The sequence below is a fragment of the Schistocerca serialis genome, chromosome 9 (assembly GCF_023864345.2).
Source record: "Schistocerca serialis cubense isolate TAMUIC-IGC-003099 chromosome 9, iqSchSeri2.2, whole genome shotgun sequence".
Classification (NCBI taxonomy): Eukaryota; Metazoa; Arthropoda; class Insecta; order Orthoptera; family Acrididae; genus Schistocerca; species Schistocerca serialis.
This window is the reverse complement of record NC_064646.1, coordinates 353,733,814-353,756,440: the sequence shown is the minus strand read 5'-3', so window position 1 is coordinate 353,756,440 and position 22,627 is coordinate 353,733,814.

The window sequence follows — 22,627 nt, the reverse complement described above, 5'->3', positions numbered from 1 at the left end:
AGGAGCTAGTCCCCCTTAATGCGTTTTTTTTTTTAGTTCCAAGGGTTAAAGATGAAACCCGTTGGTTTGTCCATCTGCTGTAGCAAGGAGCATCTGGTCCGCTGGTTTCCCTCACCACCCCTAGTTAGAGAGTTGTTAGGCGTCGGGAATGCCCATAGCGAGATCCGGTGCCCCTTTGGCAACAAAGGAGACAGCTGCCGAACGATGCGACGCGAACGAGCCGGACGGAATCAACGCGGCGCAGGCTCGGGGTGGGGAGAAGAGTGGGGAAGAATGTAATTGTTACTTCATTCCGCCCGGCAGCCGAGTAGAGAACCGGCTAAGTGATGGAAATTGGAAAGGCGACGATCGAGTCACTCAACCCTAAACGGCACTTCGACGCCGGCCGATAAAGCTAGTTGGGCCACGGCAGGAGCGATGAGATGGGTGAGATCCCGTGGCACAGGACTGGGGGAGGGGGAGGGGGGAGAAGTTGGTTGAAAGGAGGAGCGCCTGCGAGCCGATCCCGGCCGGGGTTTCATCAGCAGCGGAGCCGCGCGACTGCCGGGTCCTGGTGGCTCTTCGCGACCCTACCACTGCCTCTGATTCTGCCCCTCCGGCAGCGGGAAAGTAATCTGCACGCCGGATTCTGCCCACGGTCACGTCCGCCGCCCCCTCTGCACAGCCCAGAGGCGACGGGCGCGATCGCGGCCGCTGTTCACTGCACGGACCTTCTCAGACTGTGTCATAACGCTGGAGCACAATCATTTCCATCGTTATACACCTACCCACACTCATTCTGTTTCTGTAAAATATCGCTTGTTATCCTCCTGGACAAGTAAGATGTAATTATCCACAGCTGTCAGGCAATCACAGTAATGGCGAGAGTGAAGTACTATTTCAAAGTGTACGTCAAATAGTGAATTGCAGTTCTTTCGTTTCAATCTTTGTTCTGTGCGGAATTAGCCGAGCGGTGTAGGGCGCTGCAGTCATGGACTGTGCGGCTGGTCCCGGCGGAGGTTCGGGTCCTCCCTCGAGCATGGGTGTGTGTGTATGTCCTTAGGATAATTAGATTGAGTAGTGTTTAAGGACTGATGACGTTAGCAGTTAAGTCTCATAAGATTTACATAAATTTGAACATTTTTGCGATCACAGGCTCTGTTACGTGCACTAGTCAGCATACAGGGTGGTTATAAGTGAACAGACGGTGTTTCGAGTGCTGCAGCGCGGGCTGCATACATCACAGGACTCTAAAACATCGTGCTTTTCCCTGGAATAAACGATGATTAACTAAAACCCTCAGCTGCCGACAGGTGTTGTTGATATACCTCGATGTGGACAGGTGAAAATGTGTGCCCCGACCGGGACTCGAACCCGGGATCTCCTACTTACATTGCAGACGCTCTATCCATCTGAACCGCCGAGGACACAGATGAATAGCGCGACTGTAGGGACATCCCTTGCACGCTTCCCGTGAGACTCACATTCCCAACTGTCCACAATTCTACATATGTAATGTACCTTATAGACATGTGCCCATCCAATCATTACTCGCGCACATTTTGGCGATTTCTTTCAAGAACAGTTACTGTCTTCATATATATATAGTTATAGGCTGTGCGAATGCGCACAGGTTGCCCAAACTCTTACGGGAATCGCCAAAATGTGCGCGAGTAACGAGTGGGTGGGCAAATGTCTATAAGGTACATTACATATGTAGAATTGTGGACAGTTGGGAATGTGAGTCTCACGGGAAGCGTGCAAGGGATAAGTCCCTGCAGTCGCGCTATTCATCTGTGTCCTCGGTGGTTCAGATGGATAGAGCGTCTGCCATGTAAGCAGGTGATCCCGGGTTCGAGTCCCGATCGGGGCACACATTTTCAGCTGTCCACATCGAGGTATATCAACAAAACCTGTCGGCAGCTGATGGTTCCCGTTGATCATCATTTATTCATCGTAGATATGTTCACTAATTGGTGGGCTCGTGGAGTATAATGAAAAACTTACAGCTCGACTTTCTGCCACTAGGCGAGAATATGGCGATGTAAGCAGTCAGAATGTAGTGTGGGTGCATGAAAAGCGAAGGAACAATCAAATACATGATAGCAGTGTTTGTGGCACGTTTATTAGGGTGCGGTCAACATGTATTGAATGTGATCCGATATTACTGAGCCGTGCGTGGCTTGTGTTCGTGCCCTCTCTTATTTAATACCCTGTTTTTACCGTACTACCACCTCGTTATGTTAATTTTCAGTTACTGGTGTCACTGAGTTGCTGCCTTACCTGCCCGTGAGTGGCACCAGCAGCGCTTATCGATATAGGCCTTGCTGTATTATCTTTACTGAACTGCTGTTACTTCCTGGTCGTCGTGTGTCATCAAATGAGTTGGAACGCGCCAGCAGTGGAGTTCGGAACTGGCAGTCGGACCGTTAGGACGGCAGTGAGGTTCGGATAGCCATGACTCTCCCGACCGTCGCCGGCACACATGGCTTGAGTGGGGACGGTCTTGGTTGATCGTCGGTTGGTCGTCTTACCGGACGACGTGTATTTGGCCGGCGATCGTTTATGGGTCGGCTGTGTGTGCCGACTCGTGATTCGTCCTTGTTACTGCACAGTCACTGCCGTTAGCATCGTCGAGTTCTTCTTGCAAGTGTTCGTGAAACTGTGTGTAGTTTGTGTGATTCTGACTAACAAGTTAATTTAAATGTTGTCACGTTGTCGGCGTACTAGCTCTGAGTTGGTCGGTTGGCGTGGAGTAGCGGGGAAGGACAGGATAGCCATCACCCGCCCGACGATTGCCAACACGGACATTTGAGTGGCAACGACCTTGCTAGGCCGGTTGATCGGTCGCCTGATTAGACGACGTATACTTGCGTCGTCCCCGCTTATGAATGGTCTGTGATCCATTCTTTTTGTTGTTCCACAATCTCTACTGTTAGCATCGTTTGAGTTTTGGTGTAAGCGTGGAGCGGAACTGATCTTGATCATTGGCCTGTTTACTGCCGGTCGGTTGGTTTCTCGTCGGACCGTCAATGGTTTGCCCGACTGCCTCTCACCTATGCGAACGTTAGTGCGTAAATCCCAGGCCAACCCTCAAACATCTGAGCGCCCTTCGGTGTACTGCCCTATTTTTTATTTGTTCTTGTTGTTTGTACTTGTATGGCCTCTAGCCGATTTTTTAAAAATTAGCGTTGTTTTGCGCTTAGGGCCTTCAGCCTAGTTCAAACAACTGTTTCACGTAAGGCCTTTGGGATTTTAAAAAATTTTAATGTTGAATTTTAAACATTGGGCCTTCAGCCGATTTTGAGTTTGAGTTGTTTCTAAGGCCTTCAGCCTAAATTAAAGAACTGTTTCACGTAAGGCCGTTGGTTGTTGTTGTGGTCTCAGGTCCTGAGACTGGTTTGATGCAGCTCTCCATGCTACTCTTTTCTGTGCAAGCCTCTTCATCTCCCAGTACCTACCGCAACCTACATCCTTCTGAATCTGCTTAGTGTATTCATCTCTTGGTCTCCCTCTACGATTTTTACCCTCCAATACTAAATTGGTGATCCCTTGATGCCTCAGAACGTGTCCTACCAACCGATCCCTTCTTCGAGTCAAGTTGTGCCACAAATTTCTCTTCTCCCCAATCCTATTCAGTACTTCCTCATTTGTTATGTGATCTACCCATCTAATCTTCAGCATTCTTCTGTAGCACCACATTTCAAAAGCTTCTATTCTCTTCTTGTCCAAAATATATATCGTCCATGTTTCACTTCCATACATGGCTACGCTCCATACAAATACTTTCAGAAATGACTTCCTGACACTTAAATCTATACTCGATGTTAACAAATTTCTCTTCTTCAGAAACGCTTTCCTTGCCATTGCCAGTCTACATTTTATATCCTCTCTACTTCGACCATCATCAGTAATTTTGCTCCCCAAATAGCAAAATTACTTTACTACTTTAAGTTCCTCATTTCCTAATCTAATTCCCTCAGCATCACCCGACTTAATTCGACTACATTCCATTATCCTCGTTTTGCTTTTGTTGATGTTCATCTTATATCCTCCTTTCAAGACACTGTCCATTCCGTTCAACTGCTCTTCCAAGTCCTTTGCCGTCTCTGACAGAATTACAATGTCATCGGCGAACCTGAAAGTTTTTATTTCTTCTCCATGGATTTTAATACCTGCTCCGAATTTTTCTTTTGTTTCATTTACTGCTTGCTCAATATACAGATTGAATAACATCGGTGATAGGCTACAGCCCTGTCTCACTCCCTTCCCAACCACTTTCTTCCTTTTCATGCCCCTCGATCCTTATAACTGCCATCTGGATTCTGTACAAATTGTAAATAGCCTTTCGCTCCCTGTATTTTACCCCTGCCACCTTCAGAATTTGAAAGAGAATATTCCAGTCAACATTGTCAAAAGCTTTCTCTAAGTCTACAAATGCTAGAAACGTTGGTTTGCCCTTCCTTAATCTAGCTTCTAAGATGAGTCGTAGGGTGAGTATTGCCTCACGTGTTCCAACATTTCTACGGAATCCAAACTGATCTTCCCCGAGGTCGGCTTCTACTAGTTTTTCCATTCTTCTCTAAAGAATTCGCGTTAGTATTTTGCAGCTGTGACTTATTAAACTGATAGTTCGGTAATTTTCACATCTGTCAACATCTGCTTTCTTTGGGATTTGAATTATTATATTCTTCTTGAAGTCTGAGGGCATTTCGCCCGTTTCATATATTGGTATGGTATTTAAAAAAAATTAATGTCATGGAGTTTTAAGTATTAGGCCTTCAGCCGATTTTATTTTAACTTGTTACTTCAGCCTAACTAAAGAACTGTTTTAAGATAAGACATGCCTTTTAAATTTCTGATTATGCTTGCGTTTTAAGTTATTGGCCTTCAGCCGTTTTTCAATTAAAGTGGCATTCAGCCGGTAATTGAGTCCCAAAGATTAAAGCTGTGTGTTTCTTTAAAAAAAATTGGGATCTTGTAATGTTTTATCAAATAATAAAGCTGTATGTTTGAGTGTAATTGACAGCCCCTTATTTTGGCCCCTTTCTTCAATTTCAACTAAATGTCCTGTCCTGCGGGTTTAGCGGGGCGTCTCAACCACAGCAACATGATACATCTGTAATACGGCATGTTCGACAGTTGCTCGAAGCATATCGAGTGTAATCAGAGTGATATGTCGTGTGCTTTCCCTCAAATCAGGAAGAGTTCCTGATGGACACAATCTTTCAGCTATCCCCACAACCGGGAATTACATGGACTTAGTTGTGGGATCTGGAAGACCACGCATCTTGAAATTGCCTAGGGATGATGCAGTCGTTACCGAAGGTCTCTCAAAGCAAATCTTTCGCCTGGCAGGTGACATGTGTTGCCGCTCAATCTTGCTTGAGAATAGTGGTGTGGACGCAGTTGGTGTCTTGCAAAGCTGGCGCCGCGTGTTGCACATAGAGGTCCTTATAATGTACAGATGTCACTTAACAGCTAAAAGGTCAGCGAAGTGTAATCTTCTCGAAGACAAACTGACGTAGAATGAAGGAGCATGTGAAACCATACCACACAGTCATAAGCTGAGTGTAGTGAATGTTTCTACTCTACATGTGACAGAGTAGAGCACCGTATGCTGCATTTAAGTGAATTCACGGCATCGTGCAGCAAAATGTGCCTTAGCCGTCACAAGAGTATTGCCGTGCACATTCTGAATCTTGTAGGGATACTTGTTGACGGGACTAGACACAATTCCTGTGACAGCTCGAGCGCTAGCTGCAGAATTTGAGGTGTGTGCTGCAAGGTCGGCTATAATTACAACCAATTGATCAACAACTGCCATGGGAAATAGGTTGCGTGTCTTTCCCTGCTGCGCTATCTAATTCACCTTCTCACAAAAATTCTTGATCATATTCTGTAGCCCATTTATTGACATGGGACCTCTTCACACCTGTTACTCTCGGTGACATTCCTGCAATACAGCGCTGTTATTATTGCTGTTCAAATAAAACAACTTTACCAGCAGTACACTGCCTTTCTTCTTAACAGCCATTGCCTTTCGTACGGAAAACATGGGCGCTCTTAAACCTGTATACCAATAGTCACTTTATAACGCGTATCACCAAGTGACAGAAAGTATACTGACCCCAAAACAGGAAAAATTTCAAATTCTGACTGCTTACAGCAGCATATTTTCAGATGATAATACAAAGTGAAACTATTATTTTTTCAGCATACTCCATGTGCGCAGCAATTAATGAACAGACCTACGATGTTTCAGCATCCTGTAACGTATACAGCTCGCACTGCAGCTCTGGGAACAGTTTAATTATGACCATCCGGCACATTGCCTGACAAAAAAGAGAAGCTTACAGAAGGGGAGGTCGAAACCTAATGAAACTTCAGAGATTGAGAAAGTATGTGATGTTCTTTCATTGAATACCTATGCGAGTAAAATTTCAAATAACTAGGCAGTATGAGTCCACTTATCAATATGGCGCTAGACTGCGTATATCCTGGATGTATGCAGTGATTGGGTTTGGGATGGGTGTCATAAACCCACTGCACCATATGTTGAGGCTAGATGGCCCACAACTTTTAGACTGCTCCTTGATATAATGGACAGAGTTGACGCCTGAGCTAGTCCCACGAATGTTCTATTAAGGATAGCTATGGTACTCTATATTCTGAATCGCAGTAGGAGCCATACTGGGATAATGAAAAATGTATCCAGATTCTTCATTGGCGCTATCTCTCAAGTTCAACAAATCTCAGGCCATCCTCGCCACTCTTCTTTGAACACATTATTCCTGTTTGCTATGAGACATAAATACTTCGAAAAATATTCTGAGATGGAACTCACAAGTGCTCTGCAAGCACTTTCTTTGGTAGCCAGAATGCATTTCCCCAGTATCTTGCCAATGAACCAAAGTCTGGCACCTGACTGAACTACGACTGAGGCTACGTGATCATTTCATTTCATGCCTCTAAGAGATGCTACACCCAAGTATTCGTATGAATTGACCATTTCCAAGTGTGACTCACTGATACCGTGGTCATTGGATACTACATGTTTCCTTTTGTGAAGTCCACGAGTTTAGATCCCAAAAGTGATTAGGAAGAAGAATCTTGTTTCTAGGTAGTAAACACGGCAAAAGTGTAGGCCAAATGCTACAGGACAAATTAGGAACAGAGTACCAGCTCTCAAGTATTGTGTAACCAAGTGCAGGCCTTAGCCAGGTGACATAGGGAATTTGTGTACAGACTTTGACAAACAGGTATCATAGTAGGTGGAGCAGTGAACAGCCTGCCTAAGATACATAATTAGGGGTGACCTGAATGAAACAAGATTAACAACTACGAAAACAAGTTTGAGTTTTGTTGAGGTCCAACAGCATCATTACCAGCCCTGGTTTAATATTGGCGTGAGTGGTGTGAACACTGAGATGGGCAGGCTGCTGCTGACCGAAACTAAATCTCATATGAGTGTGATGCCCGTTGCTACAGTCGGGAGATGTGGATGTACTAGACATGGCCTACACCTGAGGAATTTAAGGAAAGATAGGTTAGTTGAGCTTCTTGCAGAAAATTTGCAGAAGTGCATCATCATAAAAAGCATGATCTCTGTGGTTACTGGGGTCAGAGAGGTATTTTTCAGGTTATAATCAGGATTCACACACTCTCTTACGTTAAAATAACAGAAGAATCTCACAAAATCCTTAATAATGCACACAAATGTATACCATTTCAATATTGAGTAATAAGGCAGAAGAACTTCTTGTGTGTTTGCAAAATTTAGAGAGCTCTGGAAAGATATACAACCTGAGTTTATGTGACCACCACATAACAACAGTTAGAAAAGTTAAATATAAAAGATTACACTCTAGCATCTTACACATGGAGAACTAATATGGTAACAGCAGGAGTTGTTACATAATTAAGACAGAACACAAGTTCAAAAACACTGACACACTTGATTTTGTAGTGATCAACAAACAGAAATGAGTGCCTGTAAATTACTACTGGAAAACAGTTCACTTTTAATAGTAAGTGCATATAGTTCATTAGAGTGATTGAAGTACCTAGCGAAAGAAAAAGGGAAATGTATCCATTGGCAAGAACAAGTAGAGGTCCTGCTGTTGTATCATACAACAAAACTTATTCAAAATTACCAATAAAAGTTGTTAAAAATTCACGGAACATGCACACTATGTCAGAAATCAGACTTATAGCTATACGGAATTTAGTTAAACAAGAAATAAGACAACCATCCAAAGACAGTATAACATCACTAATGAATTAAGTAGAAGGGCTATAAATGAGTCACAGGTAGCAATTTCTTTAAATGCCATTTAAATATAGTATAAAACACAGGGACAATCAGTTCAAGAGAAAAATCAGAATAGTATATTGAAAAAGTAACTCTCTTAAAATTCAGTCACATGAATGTATCATCAGCTTCTCCTCCTTAAATCAAGAAAATTATATACTCTCTCAGAAATAAAAGCTCATCGGAATTTGATGGCGTTTCTAGTAGAGTACAGAAGATTTGTTGCCATATACCAAGCCCTGTCTTGTCTCAGATACCTAATGCATCGCTAACTCAATGCATTTTTCCGGAGAGACTAAACTACGCCGTTTTTAAGCTACCCTGTAAGAAATGTGATAGGAGATACATCTATAACTACCGACTTATTCACTACTGACACCATTTCCCAAAATTTTTGAGAAGGTGATGTATTCTAAAATAGTATATCATCCGACCGACAATAGTATCGTCAGCAACACGCAGTTTGTATTTGAGAATGGTTGCCCTACTGTGAATGCCAATTACATGTTGATGCTCCACATTTTATAAGTTATAAATAACATAATATTGCCAGTTGGTATTTCCTGTATCCTATCTAGATCAGTTGACTGTGTGATTGCCAACAGTCTCCTAGATAAATTGAGTTCTTATGGGATTGATGGTACAGCCAACGAATTGATAACGTCATATCTGACCAAAAGAATACAGGCAATTGTGCTTAGTAACGAAACCAAGGTAGTCACGAGAGACTGTTATATAGCCTCAGTTTTCGATCTGCTCTTGTTTCTCGTATATGTAAACGATCTTCAGTGTAATATACAACAAACAGAATTAGATCGTTTTGCGCATAACACAAGTACTGTAATCAATCCCAACATATAAATAGCAACAGAAGAAATAGTTAACAATATTCTTAAAAGTTTAGTTGACTGATTTTTCTGTAAACAGTCTCAATATAAATTTAAAAAAAGACAACATCATTCAGTTCTGTATATCTACAAATACGACACAAGTGATAATTATGACACATTGTGAGGAAATAATGACACATGTGGAAACTTTAAAAATATTAGGTCTCTACACAGATGAGAATTTAAACTAGAAGAAACACATTTTGAAACTGCTAAAACAACTTATTTCAGCCACATTTGAATTACAATCTTTGGGAATAGAGAAACCAGTAAGCTGACCAATTTTGTATGTTCTCGTTCAGTAACGTCATGCGAGTTAACGTTCTGGGTTACTCATATTTAAGTAAGGAAGTTTTCATTGGTCACACACGTGCTGTAAGAGTAGTATATGGTGCTCACCGACAATCTCCTTGTAGACATCTGTTTTAGGCTCTAGGCATTCTGAGCACAGCTTCACAGTACATTTATGCCCACACTAAGTTTGTTGTAAATAATCCACTGTCTTGTAGTATTAATCAAAAGTGTAATAATGACAACGGACTTTTAATGTCCCGAATGTATGTTAGAAAACTGTGGTGGTTTATTATTGTTTTTTGATAAAGTGGGCGTTTACGTAATAGTGTAGTTAATTGAGCATTTAATTAATATTTTCTTTAGTCACTATGAGCAATGACTAATATTAGACTGGTTCAGTTATTAACACTGAACACATCAGACTGTGCTGAATTACTGCGCTCAGATAATGTAACACTGAACTCCTACTTTTGCTTTTACTGATGAGAATTTCTGTTTCGATAAGTTTACACTTTGAAATTCGTTCCAAACACAGTTTCGGAAACGGTTCACTGTAGAAGCAATGGCGTTCCAAGTTGTGTTCTCATAGAAGTACACATTACGCAGTGCTGTAATGTGTGGAAAGGTAATTGATACGCCCGCTGAACTCGGGAGAACAGGTAATAGGATTGCGGAAAGGGCCAAGGGTTGAGGTCAGCTTCTGCTTCTAATTGTCATTTATTGTAATTTAGGCCTTCAACACGAAACCTTAACAAGATAAAAATCCAGTTAAGATAGCAGTAAAATAATTTAAAGAAGCAACATATGCAAGATGCAATATTAATGGCTGAGGGTCACAATAAAACTTCAAAAATTTTAAAATATATTACTTTAGTCTTTAAAGGCAGAAAGCCGCAGTGTTTAAGCTTCAAAGATAAATTTAAAAATTAATTTTGCAAAATTTTAAGAAACAAAACAAATAAACATAAGCCTAAAATTTAAAATAGGTGACAACAGGCAATTAAACAGCGGTGGCACTCAGAAGTCTCCAGGGAGGTCGGTGTGTCCTCGTTCACTTAGGTGAGACAGGTGGTGAGCCCAAATATATTTGATCCGTCGGAACCCAACCAGGGGACAGCCACGGACCGACCGACACAACGAGTTGCTCGTCAATCAGTACATGAGAACTCAAACCGACAATGTTACAAAGGTGATAATCCACAGTGGAGTATGTATTAGCTGTCAAAATTAGACACCATGTTGGACAGCGTCAACAGGTGAGGAAAGGACGCTGCCTGAAATTACGTTAGTGGTCAGGGCAGGTATGCAGAACACTAACGGCCACAAGGCAAAAAATTCCGCTGGTCCGCAGCAACCGACCGATTAGCCTCAGAATGCCGACAACATCTAAAACTCGTTGTCAGAGGAAATAACGCAACTACACACACAACCTGACAAACACTTGCACGAAGACCTGAATAATACACAACAGTTGTTAAACACACACGAAGACAAATCGGGAGTCGATACGCGCGCGCACACACAGCCGACTCATGAACGATCGGCGAGCCCAAACGCGTCGTCTTGTAGGACGACCGACAGACGATCCACCAAGGCCGTGGCCCGGCTCAGGTAATGCGTGGCTGCCAATAGTCGGGCGAACCATGTCGACGCAGACCTCACTGCTGCTCCAACCCGACTGCGCTAGTGCCGCATTGCAACTCCTCAACTGGCAGGTCCGGACTGCGCTCCAGACGCGTCCTACCTGACTGGCAGACCCGAATTTGCAACTCAAACTGCGACGCCTAACTGCCTATCCGAACTGGCTTACGACACACAAGGACCAGGAAGTAATAGCAGTCGAGCAAATATACTACGAGGGGGTATATATCAATATGCGCTGCACTGCTCACGATCAAACAAAACAGTAACTCAGTGACAGTATTGAGTTAAATTAACGTAGTGAGGTGGAAGTACGTTAAAAAACAGGGCGTAAAATACATGATGGTGGGAAAACAAGCCACGCATACATTACTCTCAGATAACATGTGCACTGTTATTGTCATTCCAGAATTGAAGGATTTTAGGTTAGTTGTAGTTTGTGCAGTATGCATTTGAAACAGGAACCTACTATTGAAGTGACTGCTGAAAGTAATTAGCACTGGTAACATACAAAAAACAGTTGGAAACATTGAGCCGTGTGTACTTCCATCTTACCACGGCTCGCTTCCTGGGCGTCGTGTGGAGCCAATATTTTTGGTAATCGACAGTGTTTGGGCTTGATCGGACTCTAGCATCTCGTTGCTGTCTTTTATTGCTTCGCTTCTATTTCGTTTTCCGCGGTTTTTCAGGGTTGGTCTTTTATGAAGCTCTTTCGTTTGAACTCCCGCCCGAAGTGTACTCACTATCGATTGCGAGTTCTGTCTTTGGTGTACTTACAAGGGAACCTCCCCATCGCACCCCCGTCAGATTTAGTTATAAGTTAGCACAGTGGATAGGCCTTGAAACACTGAACACAGATCAATCGAGAAAACAGGAAGAAGTTGTGTGGAACTGTGAAAAAATAAGCAAAATATACAAACTGAGTAATCCATGCGTATAATATGCAACATCAATGATAACGTGAGGTTGAGGAGCGCAGCGGTCCCGTGGTTAGCGTGAGCAGCTGCGGAACGGGAGGTCCTTGGTTTAAGTCTTCCCTCAAGTGAAAATTTTAATTTTTTATTTTCGGACAATTATGAAAGTTCTGGCACTTACACATAATCAACTTCGCTCTCCGGAATTCCAGGACATGTTCAGATTTGGACATATGCAGGATTTGACGGTCTACACACGGAAAAATTTGAAAACGTTAAAAACATATGTTTTGACAGAGCACAGGGAAAACTGTTGCATTCATTTGTTGCAGTTTATGCGGCAAACTCTTATGTTTTCATCACTTTTTTGGGAGTGATTATCACATCCACAAGAAAAACTAAATCGGGGAAGGTAGAAGAATATTTTTACCCATTCGCCAAGTGTACAAGTTAGGCGGATCGACAACATATTCCTCTCATGTGACGCACATGCAGTCACCAGTGTCTTATAGAATATATCAGACGTGTTTTCCTGTGGAGGAATCGTGAGACCTTGCGATTAATTGTTTTCGGTTCCCATTGCAGAGGCACATCCTTTCGTCTACTAATCGCACGGTTTTGCAGTGCGGTCGCAAAACACAGACATTAAACTTATTTCAGTGAACAGGGACGTGAATGAACGAACGGACAGATCATAACTTTGCGAAAGTAAAAAATTAAATTTTTCACCTGAGGCAAGACTTGAACCGAGGACATCTCGTTCCGCAGCTACTCACGCTAACCACCGGACCACGGCGCTCGTGCCAGCGTCTTATCCACGATAATACATATGTTCCGCTTGGACTACTCAGTTTGTATATTTTGCTTATTTTTTTTCATAGTTCCACACAACTTCTTCCTGTTTTCTCGATTGATCTGTGTTCAGTGTTTCAAGGCCTATCCACTGTGCCAACTTATAACTAAATCTGAGGGGGGTGCGATGGGGAGGTTTCCTTGTTAGAAACCGTAGGTTGGTAACACGACCGACTCACGTGTTTCCTGCAGCAGACTCTTTGGCCTGTACTATTTACAGGCGCTGGAGGTGGTTGTCGCGCAGTGGCCTTCGTGTCTGCTCTGGAGACGTCGGCATCCTGCCTTCCGCGTACGGGTGTTGTTATTGAACCCGCACTTCTACCCGTGGAGGAACGCCGGCCTGGTTGGGCCCCTCTTTCCACTCTTCACTGGTTGTCCGCGGAAGGCGGATGGCAGTCTAGTAATCGCCTGCGTCGACGAAGGCAAACAAACAGTAACCATCATGTGTCGGTGCATCCGCCGTTCGGCGAGGGTTTGAGTCCGGGAGCAGTTCGGCTGGGTCGGTGTCTGCCGGGACGGCTCAGAATTGTGCACAGCAGTCCTGGACAAACGACGAAGTGCGCCGAGGGAAAGGAGAAAAGAAGTTAAGTGTGAATGTTCTAGTTGAGCGTCCTTTGGGAGTGAGTTCATCCAGTCGCAGTCGTCTTTCCCGCCTTGTGGCCACCGCTGTGGCAATCTTCTGTTCTGTTCACTGGTGCAATTCGGACAGTGCAGATTCCTCCACGCATCGTTGCTAACCGGTGTAGTGGTGTATTTTGGTAGTTATTTGCGTACGTTTCCTTTTCTAGGTTTTGATAGTTCATCCTCCCGCCCTGTGGTTGCAGAGTTTCGGCGGGGAGTTAGTTCCTTGTCTCCCAAGATCTAGTGCTGTGTTATTAAGGTTAATTCTAGTTCAGTCTAGTGTTCTGTTAATCCCTCGGTATATGTGTCCGCCATACTATTTGCGCTGTATTTATTCTAAGTGAGTTGCGCTGACAGTAGCTGGGGGTTCGAGTCCTGTCACGGAGCTGATAAAGGGTCACATTGGTTTCAGCTTGTCAGTTGGAGGGTGTTGCCTTAGAGGTTTGTTAACATTGGCATGTCAGCGTTGTCTAGCGCTACCGGGACCTAAAGAAGAACATTGTGCTGATTAGGGAATGTTGTTACACGTTCTTTTTTTCATATCGAGACCGGTATTTGTGAAGGCAACCGCATGAAGTAAGATCTGTTCTGAAGCTATGCTGGATCTTGCGCTCTTGGGATTTTTTTTTTTTTTTAACCCCACTATTTGGGTGTCAGGAATATGGAACTGTGTTGTTAATGCTTGGCTTGAACAGCGGATACGCAGCTACTTTAGTACATGTGTAGCGGCACGGCGTCCTCGTGAAGGCGTGCCTGCTAGATTGCTATTGCGTCTCCCCAAAGTGTAATTTCTACCTTACTAAAACCCCCTTGTTAAAAGGGAGGAAGAAAAAGAAACTTTAGAACTACCTTCTATTTCCATTAACTATCTTCCCTGTAGCTTAAGTAAATATCTGCTCAGTGATTCAGCTAATGGGAGCACCTATCCTAAAAGCAAATAGCGCACCTCTGTTATGGTGGCCCTCGTGCTTATTTTGGTCCGAAACATTGTATAAACAGGCTTACATGCTCCGTATCGAACGTCTGATGTTGTTTTTTGAGTGATTGTGGATTATTAAAATTGATAATAGTCCAATCGTTTGTATTTTACCAACCGTGCTTATAAGTTGTTAATGTGATTGGCTGGAATGTAATACGAAAGTTTTAGGACCATAGGTTGCCAGGTAGAAATTTTGAAGCCATGCTGTGTTGTGAATTCATGCACTTATGTTTTATATTTCAATGAGAATTTAAATGTGGTAAACCCACGCTTTGTGATTAATAATTAAAGATTTAAAAATGCGTTCACTTAGCGCTTACTTATGTGTTGCGTTGTTTTTCTTTTTTTTTAATTATAATAGGCGTTTTAGTTTCTTAAACTGAAGCCTTTCCAATCCGAAAGTGGAGGCCCTCCCATTTTGGGCAATTGTAAGCATCGAAGCTGGATTTACATACGTGGTGCTATGTATTGTATGTTATAAATAAATTATTTATGTGTTAAATCACGTCTGATACTCGTATGTCAATTCCTTGGCCCTGTCCACACCTTGGTCATAGTCTTTTAATATTAAATGATCAGACCACCTTTCCAAACAATAGAAATTATTATTATTCTTAATTCAAAAAAAATGCAAGAATGTTTGGCTTTGCCAAACACTGAATTACTTCTGAAATTTAAAATTTTTCCAGTGAACTAAATGTTTGAAGTGATTTCGGCATTATAGCCGGTCATCCTGAACTTCACTGCACAATATTTCGACTGGACACCTGCCAGTTGTCTTCATGTGAGTCATTGAAGAATGACGAAGCCATTTTTCTCTTCTTTATTTTTTCTTTATTGGCAGCGGCACAATCCGCCACTCTTTCGGCGAGGGACGTTATAGGCATGAAACAAGATGAAACGATACATATATAAATGGAGATAAAAAGGGTAACAAAAATGGTGGTTAAAATATACACTTAAACAGGGAGTTTGAATGGAAGACACAGTTTTAAAAAGGCCACATAAGAATAAAAACACAGTTTTCGGTGTGCATAGCATGTAAAATACACCTAAGTCACAAGCACAAGGTAAAAGTTGGCCACAGTATTAACAATGCACACCAGAACGAAAGCACTATTAAAACCACTGCACAAGATGGAGCACACAGGACAAAGGAGGGACCTGCCAAGGAATGGGAGATCTGAGAGGAGGAAAGAGAGGGTAGAGGAGGGATAGTGGTGGGTGGGGCTGGAGAGGGTGGAATGAAATGAAAGGGGATCGAGTGGCACACCAAGGGGCAGGTGATGGGCAGGATGGGAGAGGGAGAGGGACAGCAAGCCAGCTGGGAGTGCAGAGACGCAGAAGGGGTGCACTGGATAGGGAGCAGGTGTAGGAGAGAAGGAAAGGGAAAAGGAGAGGGAGCTCTGAGGAGTGGGAGCGAAGGTGAAGTTGGTAGAAGGGGTAGACATCAGGTCAAAGTTCATTACCTGGGTGCATTAGGTGCTGGAAGGTAGCTTGGTGAAGGAGGTGGAGGGTGTGGAGCTGGAGAGAGGGCGTGACACAATGGTAAAGGTGTAGCAACAGGTGAGGGATAGAGAGGATAAGAGACACCAGGGAATGAGGGGGATTGACTCTGCAGACGATGTACAAGGTGCAGATGTGGTCAAGGAAGAGAATAAATGTGGAAAGGGGATGAGGTCATATAGGATCTATTCGGGGGACAGGAGCTGATAAGGAAAGTGAGGCAGATTGCAAGGTGTTCGAGGATTTGGAGGGCTTTTAGTATCTGGGTGGGGTGGAAATCCAGCGTTGCTGGTGTAGCAAGGATGCGATGGATCACGGATTTGTAAATGTGAAGGATGGTGGAAGGATGCAATCCCCTGTCCACCTGGACAGGAGTTTCAGGAGGTGGAGTCTATTGTGGGCTTTGGTTGGATTGTAAGGAGGTGGGGAGCCCAGGTGAGGCTACAGTTGAGGGTGAGGCCAAGGTATTTCAGGATAGGAGTGAGATGGACTGGATGACTGTAAAGTAAAAATCATGGATATAGAGGTGTTATAACCTATGATGACTGCCTAAGTCTTGGAAGGGTTGATATGAAGGAGTCACTGGGCACCAAGTGGTGAACTGGTTGAGGCAGATTTGAAGAGTATGTTGAGGCTGTTGAAGGATAGGATAGAGGGCCCGGAAGTTGGTGTCATCATCGTATCAGAGGAGGTGAGCAGGCAGGGGAGATTTGGGGATATCTGCACTATACAGCAAATAGAGTGGAAAGGATGGAGCCTTGAGGCACACCCACAGTGCGATAAAATGTACAAGAGTTGGTATTGTGCATAGTGACATAGAGGGGACGATGGGAGGGAAGAAAGCAACAACATGGATAGAACTGATAGGAAGGGCGTAGGTCTGGAGTTTAAAGAGGAGCCTGGGATGCTAGACACGTTCGTAGGCGGCCTGGAGGTCGAGGGAAATAAAAATAGCAGAACAACGAGAGTTAAGTTTGTAGGGAAAGAACATGGATAAGGTTAAGGAACTGGTCTGCGGCAGAGGAGGAGGGCTGGAAGCCACACTGGGTAAGGGGAAGGAGGTGGTGCTGGTTGAGGTGGTGATGGATACTTTACAAGAAATGAACTCTAAGATCTTACTGAACATGGAGGTGAAGCAGATGGAACAACAGGAAGAGATGTCAGAGGGGGTTTGTTGGGTTTAGGGAACAGCAGGAAGCAGGGAGTCTTCCACAGGTCAGGATAAAAGCCCGTGGAGAGGATGACGTTATATAAGATACCAAGGACAGCCAGGAAAGAGGGAGGGATTCCTTGAGGTGGCGATAAGTGACAGAGTCATGACCAGGGCTGGTATTGCGTCTGGAGGGATGTGAGTTTCATGTCATGTGCTGTAATGGAACTGTTTGAATCTAAGGGGAGTAGCTGATCCAAGTCCTGGAAACTGGGGGCGAGTGAAGACACAGAAATATCGGTAAGTTCAAGGACTGTGGGGAACAGGGAGTAATCAAAATGGCGATCGTCGGCAATGGAGAAGTCCTCAGAGAGATTAGCCTTACTGAGATGGTGAGGGAAGGGATGGTGACGAAGAGGTTTTCTGTTATGCCTTATATAGCGTGCTGAGAGTATTGCTGGGCATGCACCAGATTCACAGGGATAAAAGGAGCACACTGCCCAGCGGCGGCGCCCTTGCTGTTGGTACTACAAAGATCAGCTGTCTATGGCCGATGATTGAGGCGAGAGACAACGCCAAAGACAGCTCATCTTCACAGTTCCACCAGCGAGGGCACTGCCACTGGGCAATGTGATCCTTCTGTCACCGTGACTCTGACGCATGCAGAGCAATACTCTCAGTGTGCTATACAGGGTGAGGCACCTAACGTTACCGCTGGATATATTTCGTAAACCACATCAAATACTGACGAACCGATTCCACAGACCGAACGTGAGGAGAGGGGCTAGTGTAATTGTTTAATACAAACCATACAAAAATGCAAGGAAGTATGTTTTTTAACACAAACCGTTTTTTTAAATGGAACCCCGTTAGTTTTGTTAGCACATCTGAACATATAAACAAATACGTAATCAGTGCCACTTGTTGCATTGTAAAATGTTAATTACATCCGGAGATATTGTAACCTAAATTTGACGCTTGAAACCTCCGACGTTCAGTTGCGTGTCCTAACAAACACGGGCTACGGTCGGCGAGCAGCATCTGCAGGGACATGTTTACGATGACGACCGTGTTTACGAGTGTGGCTGTAGTGCACTGTTGTGGTTTGGTCTAGCTGTCGCAGTATCAAAGGCGGAGATGATACTCATCTATGGCGAGTGTCGACGAAATGCAGCTGAAGCCTGCAGGTTGTATGCAGAACAGTACCCGGACAGAGAGCATCCAACGTGCCGCACATTGCAAAACATCTACCGCCAACTGTATGCAAGAGGTATGGTCGTAGCACGTAAACTAGTCCGTAATACGCCCGTCACAGGATAAGCGGGTGCAGTTGGTGTGTTAGCTGCTGTTGCCATGAACCCACACATGAGTACACGGGACATTGCGAGAGCCGGTGGACTGAGTCAAAGTAGTGTCATGCGCATACTGCATGGTCACCGCTTTCACCCGTTTCATGTGTCGCTACATCAGCAATTACATGGTGATGACTTTAATCATCGAGTGCAATTCTGTCAATGGGCATTAACAGAGAATGCGTTGCAGTTCTACCTGTTTACCGATGAAGCGGGTTTCACAAACCACGGGGTAGTGAATCTACGGAACATGCATTACTGGTCCGTGGACAATCCTCGCTGGCTCAGACAGGTAGAGCGACAGCGACCGTGGACTGTAAATGTATGGTGCGGAATCATTGGCGACCACCTCATTGGTCCTCACTTCATTGCAGGGGCCCAAACAGCTGCAACATACATCGCGTTTCTACAGAATGATCTGCCAACGTTGCTCGAAAATGTCCCACTGGAAACGCGTCGACGTATGTGGTATCAGCATGATGGTGCACCTGCACATTCCGCAATTAACACTAGGCTGACCCTTGACAGGATGTTCGACGGGCGTTTCATAGGACGTGGAAGACGCATAAATTGGCCAGCCCGTTCTCCTGATCTTACACCTCTCGACTTCTTTCTGTGGGGTACGTTAAAGGAGAGTGTGTACCGTGATGCGCCTACAACCCCAGAGGATATGAAACAAAGTATTGTGGCAGCTTGCGGCGACATTACACCAGATGTACTGCGGCGTGTACGACATTCATTACGCCAGAGATTGCAATTGTGTGCAGCAAATGAGGGCCACCACATTGAACATCTATTGGCCTGACATGTCGGGACACACTCTATTCCACTCCGTAATTGAAAACGGAAACCACGTGTGTACGTGTACCTCACCCCGCATGGTAATGTACATGTGCGTCAGTGAAAAAGACCAATAAAAAGGTGTTAGCATGTGGACGTAATGTGCTGTTCCAGCCTCTTCTGTACCAAAGGTCCATCACCGTTCCCTTTGGATCCCTACGTAATTCGGTGCTCTCCGATACACACGATCGAACAGCGGAGGAGCGGTACTCAAGCGTCAACTTTAGGTTACAATATCTCCGGATGTAATTAACATTTTACAATGCAACAAACGGCACTGATTACGTATTTGTTTATATGTTCAGATGTGCTAACAAAACTAACGTGGTTCCATTTAAAAAACGTAGGTTTGTGTTAAAAAACATACTCCCGTGCATTTTTTTATGGTTTGTATTAACCAATTACACTAGTTCCTCTCCTCACGTTCGGTCTGTGGAATCGGTTCCTCAGTATTTGATGTGGTTTACGAAATATATCCAGCGGTAACGTTAGGTGACTCGCCCTGTGTAAGGTGGAGCAGAGAACGTCTTAGTTAGTCTTTGATGGCTTACCAGACTATGACAGGCAGGTGTCCAGTCGGAATACTATGAAGTTCACGATGACTGGCTGCAATCCTCAAATCTCCTCGAACACTGAATTACTTATTAGTGGAATCTGGATACGCCACAGTTGACTTATGCCATTTCCAGAAAGTAATTGAAACTTGGAGATTTTCAAGCAGTCTTCAGAACATTAAGTAACCATTCGGAACATTTATCTCCTCCATTCGAAATCAGGACCACATATCCTATTCTTATCAAACTAGACAAAAAGCACTTAATTGTTTGTATATATAAATGATGTTTTTTTATTGTTCTTACACTATAATAATGTAATGTAATGGCTCGAAGCACTATGGGACTTAACAGCTGAGGTCATCAGTCCCCTAGACTTAGAACTACTTAAACCTAACTAACCTAAGGACACCACACACATCCATGCCCAAGGTAGGATTCGAACCTGCGACCGTAGCAGTAGCGCGGTTCCGGACTGAAGCGCCTAGAACCGCTCGGTCACAGCAACCAGCAAAACTATAATACTATGGCATGCTTAATATCCTAGTAAAAGTTATCCACCGAGAAATAAAACTACTCCTGCCGGCACACCACACTAAGGTACGTCGTAGTGTCAGTACTGACTGATGTGTTCGGATATTCCTCTTAACTCGGAAACAATAATCCCAAAGTTCAACTTCTACCTGCAATTCGTGTCTTTCAAAAGTAATTATTGCCATTGTTTTTCATTGATAACAATACAACATACTACGGGAGGTCCTCTACGGACACGAGAGAGTGACTTTTGGTGATAGTGTTCCAAGTCTATGAATCAATTTATATTTTATTTTTATGTGTCCTGTATCTGTTTAAGATTTATTTTACACTACTACGTATCTATGACGCATTCTATAAAAAAATGAATAAAAAAATAAAAACATACGTGATGGCCTGGTAGGACCCCAATTGACGTACTATGTTACATATTTTGCTGTGTTTTTTCTTTTTTATTATTTTTCACGCTGTGAAGGCAATAAATTTGCAAAAATGTCCCACAAGCAAATCTCAGATGATGACATTCTTCGGACGCTAATTGAATATGACCCAGAATATGTCTTGAACAGACCTGATGAAGACTTTATTATAGAACAAGGTCCGCCAGAAATGGAAGATAACATTGAAGTGAATTCAGAAGAAATTGATCCTGGCAGCGAATATTCTGATGGGGATGAATTTACTGCAAAGTTAGAGCAGAAATGGGGACGTTCAGTGTACCGTGTGACGTGCTGTAGTCACTCTAACATTGTCAAATGATCTCCCGGAGAAATGCACGCAAGCGATCTTGCGCTCACAACGTCCGAAGTTTTCAACATGTTCTTTGATGACATGTAGAGAGTAGATGCAGTTTCAGCAACTCTGAACCGTCACGTCTTGTTCAGCATTACAATGCAAGCGCTGCTCTGAACGGAATGAGAATTTGGACACACTTAGATTCTGTCAACCTGAGAGCGTTTATTGATATGCTGTTGATTGCTGGAGCTCTTCTCTTCCGAAAGGAATCGATTTCTGAAATCTGGACAACAGACGAAAATATTCGTGGTGCTGTTTTATTGCTGCTATGGCAAGGAAGCGATCTGCACGTATTCTTCAGTTTACACGGTTTACAATAAAGCGAAATGTCAGCACTGCTTATTTAACTTAAATATACTTTTAGACATCCAAAAAACCTAATCTGAGTAACCTTCGACACTACTATGTTGAGAAATTAAGAAAAATCCTGAGGTCGCCAGAAGACCTCAGCTTGGTAAAAAATGTTGACGACTTAGGATTGGTATGTTAAGAATTATTCTGATATTTACTATGACATGTAATAAAACAGGCGTGGCAGATAACAGAATACGAAGATTTTGCAGAGCCACAGTTTCTGGTCTACTAAGATTATGATCTAAGCCAGTCAGCCCGGAAGTTTCGCGAGCGCCCTGCTCAAAAGCAGCTGAATCCCGCAGTGACCGCCGTAATCAAAGTCTGAACCGGCGCGGCAGAGATGCCGGACGTGAATGCGCCCATCAGCGGAATAAATCGAATTGTAACGGCCGTGGAGATCAAAGGCTCCGTCGTACCCAGACCTGGACAACTTAGCAGCGTGGCGGTGGGAACCGCTGAGAGCGTATAACACATTCCACAGGTGATCCAGCGGGGCCGGTAATTGCCGCCAGGTGGAACTTGTATGACAGTTACCAACTCTCCGGCGCTGGACGGTGCAGAGGCACATTCCAAACCGAAAGCAAGGCCTGCATCTCCTCTCCTATCCGCCATGTTCGGATTAAATCCACTGCATGTGTCGATATCATGTGCTGGCACAATTACCTGTCTCATCAGTGTAATAACTTGCCAACCTGAGTGGCCGAGCCGTTCTAGGCGCTAGAGTGTGGAGCCGCGCGACCGCTACGGTCGCAGGTTCGAATCCTGCTTCGGGCATGGATGTGTGTGATGTCCTTAGGTTAGTTAGGTTTAAGTAGTTCTAAGTTCTAGGGGAATGATGACCTCAGAAGTTAAGTCCCATAGTGCTCAGAGCCATTTTTGTAATAATCCTAAAATTCAGTTACTAAATCTACGTCTGGGGATTCACAATTAAACTTTTGACGGAGGGTGCATATAAATTCTTTCAGATCATTTCTCTACCGTATTATTTTCGAACAGCACGTGGGAAAACTGTAAAGCTAAACCTTTCCGTTCGAGCTCTGATTTCACTCGAAACACCA